The sequence below is a fragment of the Nycticebus coucang genome, chromosome 17 (genome assembly GCF_027406575.1).
Source record: "Nycticebus coucang isolate mNycCou1 chromosome 17, mNycCou1.pri, whole genome shotgun sequence".
NCBI lineage: Eukaryota > Metazoa > Chordata > Mammalia > Primates > Lorisidae > Nycticebus > Nycticebus coucang.
Window position 1 is genome coordinate 48,944,619 of NC_069796.1, and position 5,920 is coordinate 48,950,538.

At 44.2% G+C, this 5,920-nt stretch overlaps 1 non-coding gene across 1 annotated transcript; it reads left to right on the forward strand.

Moving 5' to 3' along the window:
* Window positions 1-451: 451 nt before the first annotated feature.
* Window positions 452-558, forward strand: LOC128569469 (U6 spliceosomal RNA). Its single transcript, XR_008375404.1, has one exon. It is a non-coding gene; the product is annotated as a U6 spliceosomal RNA (small nuclear RNA).
* The last annotated feature ends 5,362 nt before the right edge of the window (window positions 559-5,920 follow it).

Genomic DNA, 5,920 nt, shown 5'->3' on the forward strand with positions numbered 1-5,920 from the left:
GCCATCCAAAAGCAAATAGGACTTGAGGGACTTTAGATCCTAAACAGGGCATAAGGCTCCCTTATGTTTTTCTTCTCAGGGCATCTGCTGAGACTTAAGCTGTCAGAGCAAGAGGATAAATATCCACACAGAAAGTCTTTAAAGAGCTCAGCAGAGGTTTGAGCAGTCTCACCATGCTGAGGAAACAGAAATGGGGGTCTAGGAGCTGCCACATCAGAAAGGGTCCTGATAAACACCTGGGGCTCTCAAGCAGAACCCCTGGAGGCCTGTCTGCTCCGTGTGGAGATGGGGCAGAGGAAGACTGGCCCAAACAAAGGCTGACTCCTAATTGGATTGGATTAATCTAACCACCTGCCATAAATGGAAATGACTCTGTCTTTTTCTACATACCACATATACCTCACATACCAAGAAACAGGACCAGGAAAAACAGACAATAGAAAGCAATCCAGTGCTCGCTTCGGCAGCACATATACTAAAATTGGAACGATACAGAGAAGATTAGCATGGCCCCTGCGCAAGGATGACACGCAAATTCGTGAAGCGTTCCATATTTTTATCATTTACGGATATACAAACATTGAGAAAGCAATCCAGATATATTCCAAATATTGGAGGTACCAGACCAACTATCAAATGGCTATGATAAATACATGAAGAAAGTAGACAAGCTGGAAATTTTCACTACAGAATTGAAATCTACAAAGTGAAATCTAAAGCAGTTATTCTAGAATGGAAAGGAACAGTGACAAAAAGGCCTCATTGACCTGTGACCACATTTCCTCGATGTCTGTGCTCAGCAAGGGTGCCCACTCTGTGATGAGAGGAAGAAGAAAGAGGAAGAAACCCTGGCCCGGATTTGCATGGTGCTCTAAATACTGTCTTTCTCCTCTGAATTCCAAATCTTAGGTTGGAGCCCTGGTCACGACATCTCCAGGTTGGCTTGAGCAGTGGTTCTAAAATGAATATTCAAGAAAAAAATCTTGGGTTTTTTTATGGACATAAAGCAAGAGCCGGTGGGGGAGACAAATGAGTAGAGGGCTTGCTTCCTCCTATCTGGCTGACATCAGTGGCTCTGCAGCAAGTTCTTTGGGTCCTTTATATCCAGCATCCAAATCCCCGTCATAACCTTCTCAGCAAGTGGTCATCTAGCTCTGCCTAGAATCCTTTTGGGGCTGGGCAGCCCACCAGCATGAGATGAAGCTCATTTTTCTTTCTTCTAGATATCACCTCCCCATGGCTCTCATCCTCAAGGGTCCAAACCCCTTGTACTCCTCACATGGCTATTGGCGTTCTGCTCCCACCTCCCTCTCTGGCCTCATGTCTTCCATTCCTTACTCTCCTCTTCCAGCCACACCACATGTCCAGCAGATCCCTCACTGGACCAGGCTCTGATCTCTGAGGCCTTTCCTATCTTGCCTTTCCAACCAGACTGTCCTTATCTGCCTACTCATGGCTCACATAATTCCTCCTTAACTTTTGGTCCTAACTTTGATACTATATTTTGGAAGAACTATCACTGATTATTCTCCTCCCACCCCAATCTACATAAAATATCTCCCCTATGTTTTCCACTGCACACTATAGCTCCCCCATCACAGCAAGTACTACCTAATCACTTGTCCCTCTATACTATAGAGCAGTGATTCTCAACCTTCCTAATGCCATGGCCCTTTAATACAGTTCCTGTGGGTCACGACTCATAGGTTGAGAACTGCTACTATGCAGGGACAAGGACCATTGCCCATGTTGTTTGTTGTAGGCACAGAGCCTATAGAGCACCTGGTATATTCCAGGGTTTAATAAGAACGAATGAATGAATAGTGAAGCACTCAGCTCAGCACCTGTCATATAGTACACATTGATTCAGAGCACAGAATTAAGAGTTCAGAGGCCTGGTGAGATCCTTGGTCTGGGATTACTAGTGATAAGAAAGTCATACCCCTTCTTGGACCAGTTTTTCTGGCTGTAAAGGGAGAGCATTGGGCCAGCTCCCAAAAGGCCCTTCCAGTTTCCCTTTCTGTCCCTCTGCACTAGGGAGCTCTATAGTAGCTGGGCCCCATGCAACAAAGCAGGGACAGACCCAGAGCCTGAGCCACAGTACTGTGTTGGCAGCCCTGGCAGATCTGGCTGCCAGCCTCTCACTGTGAGTCCCCTGTCTGCCTGCCTGGGAGACCTGCTGGGAACTTGCAGGAACATTCTGAGGAAATGCAAACTTTACTCTTTACTAACAGGGATGCTGTGTTAAAGGAAGCTGGGGTGGGGGGAGGGGAAGGCCTGGGGATATATGCCTTAAGCCAGGTCCCAGATAAATACGGCTTCAGTTCTCTAAGCCTATGGAGCCAGTTCTTCCCAAGAACAGGCCTAATATCTTAAATGCAAAGCCACTGGTTCCAAGCACAGCATTTCCTATTCCCTCTGGGATTCCATTTTCTCTGTACTTGGCCACAGGGCAGCCTAAACAAGTTTAGAACAAGCTGTCTGCATCCAAATTTGAAACTTTAAAGAGGCTGAAAGGTGTGTGGATGGAAGTGCATCACTCTGGGAAAAACAAGGACCAAGTTCTACACCTGCCTCTGCAAATAACTAACCCCTAATGTGACTCTGAGGGTGGCCCTCCCCTCTGGGTCTCAGTTTCCACACCTATGAAATGGGGGCTCTAGGTCCATTTGACAGTGGATGTTTCCTGGTTCCTTCTTGGCTCCCAGTGCCAAAGGATGAGCACTGGTGCCTAATTGATGACTGGGTGATCACAAATACAAAGCAATCAAAATTGACATACACTTACCACAGAACAAAAGCAAACAAACTATCCAGAGCATCTTCTTGAAGTTCCCTCTCTGTAAATGGAAAAGAGACCCCAAAGTCTGAGCACACTTTTACAAGTTCACTAGTTTGTCCCGTCTTCTCCTGGCAGGATCAGTTGTCATTTCCACCCCTTTGGGGGTGATTGAAAGGTAGGGCTTATATAACAGATTACGTGACAGGCTACAGAACAGGTTGGTTATGTAACAGTTTCCCACTCCATCCAAGGTCTTCCCTCGAATCCTTCATGAAGCTCCATCCATGCTATGCTAATGAGATGGCAATGAGCTCTACGTTAGTTACATGTCACTAGGAACTTTTTACTATGTATGTTCCCACAAGGGAACAGTTCCTAGCTACAGTTTGTCTCCCAATTTCTGCTCTTATCCACTTCCTTGACACCTGCTTACTCTCCACCAGACCTAACAGGAGTGTTTTCCAACAGCCCTCTGGCTCTAACATTCTCAGATTCTTTGACAACTTGTGGGGTCCCTGACCACCCAAAGGAATCATGATAATGGTAATACTTAAATCTCCAGCTTGCGTTACAGTTATTTTATAGTACTCTTTCACTAGTGTCTGAATTGAGCCTTCAAAAACATGCAATATCACTTAGGAGACACATAGAATAAACCATTTAATTTCTGTTTTCTAGAAGGATAAAAAACATTTGACTTGTAAGCTTTGAAGACAGGGTCAGAGAACATAAAACTGTATCTACTAAGGACAATGTACTAAAAATATCCTCTACTGAGACAGATTGATGTAATTAAAAGGGCAGCAGCCTAAGGATTAAAAAACCAGATGCTGTCCTCTGCTCACATAAATCCTGAACTTCAATCATATCGTTCAGGCACCTCCTCAACCAAGCCTCAGTTTTGTCATATGTACAATGGTATCTCTAAGCTCTTCTTGGCAGTGCTATTCTGGAATTTTCTTATGTATAATAATAAGTCTACCCAAACCCACGTGGGCTTTCTCTGGTACACTTGAGTGGATTTGTCTTTGTTTTTGCTTTGTTTTACTCTTTGGTTCTCTTGCTGTTGCCATTACAATCAACTCTACAAGCAGACAGCAGGTCAGGAAACCTTTCTTATCAATCAGTCAGACTCAAGTCTCCCATTGGGTAGCTCACTTTTATTAGGAGGCCCGAGGGCAATGCTGAGGAAGGCTCACAGAGTGGGCTGAGCTCCTGTTGTTCTGGCCTGAGGTAGGAGCACAGAGTCAACACCCTGCTCACATCTCCTAACTGATGGCCAGTTCCGTTTTCCATCAGAGATGCACCCCACAGAGAGTCTGAGACCTGCACAGCATCACCCCAAATACTTACCAGTAAAGTTATCACTGACTGACTCACTTCCTAAATCTTAGGAGCAGGTCACAAGACTCAGAGGCATATGGGCTTTTCTGGGGTTGATAAAACCAGATTCTGGGTTTACAGGCCCAGGATGCAGACTCTTAACAAGTGAGACTGAGTGATTGTAACTATGCCCTGCCCCCTGCAAATAAGAGTTCAGTGTCAATGTACTTACAAGGAAGTTTTTAAAAGAGGAGAGACTTTAGGAGGCGGAGCAAGATGGCAGCCGAGTAACAGATTCCTTGCATATGGGCACCGTGAGTCTGGGGATATAAGACTCCAGGCAACTCTGGCTGGTGGTATCTGCCTATCATCACCCCTGAGAGGATACAGGGAGTCAGTGAGAGACTTCTGGACCCCAAGAGGAGGACTAAAACAGTGGAAAACCGACAAGTGGTCACGTGTGTTCAACCCGTCTAAACCTGCCCGCAACTTCCACAGGCACGAGAACTTAAAGAGCAAGAGGAAGTGAAAGGAAAATTAGGGCAAGGAAACAGATAAAAGAAATCACTCATGAGGAAGAATCAGCAGAAAACTCCAGGCAACATGAAGAACCAGTCCAGAACAACCCCGCCAAGGGACCGTGAGGTAGCTACTGCAGAGGATTCCACCTATACAGAAATGTTAGGAATGACAGAAAGGGAATCTAGAATACACATGTTGAAAACAATGAAAGAAATGATGGAAACAATGAAGGAAACTGCTAATAAAGTGGAAATTAACCAAAAAGAAATTCAAAAACAGAATCAAATAAGAGATGAACGACATGAAAAATATAAAAAGGATATAGCAGAGCTGAAGGAAATGAAACAGTCAATCAGGGAACTTAAAGATGCAATGGAAAGTATCAGCAACAGGTTAGACCATGCAGAAGAAAGAATTTCAGAGGTAGAAGACAAAGTTTTTGAGATAACTCAGACAGTAAAAGAGGCAGAAAGGAAGAGAGAGAAAGCAGAACGTTCACTGTCAGAATTATGGGACTTTATGAAGCGTTCCAACATACGAGTTATAGGAATCCCAGAAGGGGAAGAAGAATGTCCCAGAGGAATGGAAGCCATACTAGAGAATATTATAAAAGAAAATTTCCCAAATATCACCAAAGATTCTGACACACTGCTTTCAGAGGGCTATCGGACCCCAAGTCACCTCAACTCTAACTGAGCTTCTCCAAGACATATTGGGATGAACCTGTCCAAAGTCAAGACAAAAGAAAAGATTCTGCAAGCTGCCAGGAGTAAGCACCAGTTGACCTACAGGGGCAAATCCATCAGAGTGACTGCAGACTTCTCTAATGAAAGTTTCCAAGCAAGAAGACAATGGTCATCTACCTTTAATCTACTTAAACAGAACAATTTCCAGCCCAGAATTCTGTACTCTGCTCAGCTAAGCTTCAAAATTGACAGAGAAATCAAATCATTTACGGATATACAAACATTGAGGAAATTCGCCACAACGAGACCAGCTCTACAGGAAATACTTCAACCTCTTCTGCACACTGACCACCATGATGGATCAGCAGCAAAGTAAGAACTCAGAAATTAAAGGACAGAACCTAACCTCCACACTGATGCAAAAGATAAAACTAAGCAATGGACTCTCACAAAATAAGACGAATAGAATACTACCACACTTATCAATTATCTCAATAAATGTTAATGGCTTGAATTCCCCACTGAAGAGACATAGATTGGTTGACTGGATTAAAAAACACAAGCCATCCATTTGCTGTCTGCAAGAAACACACCTGGCTTCAAAAGA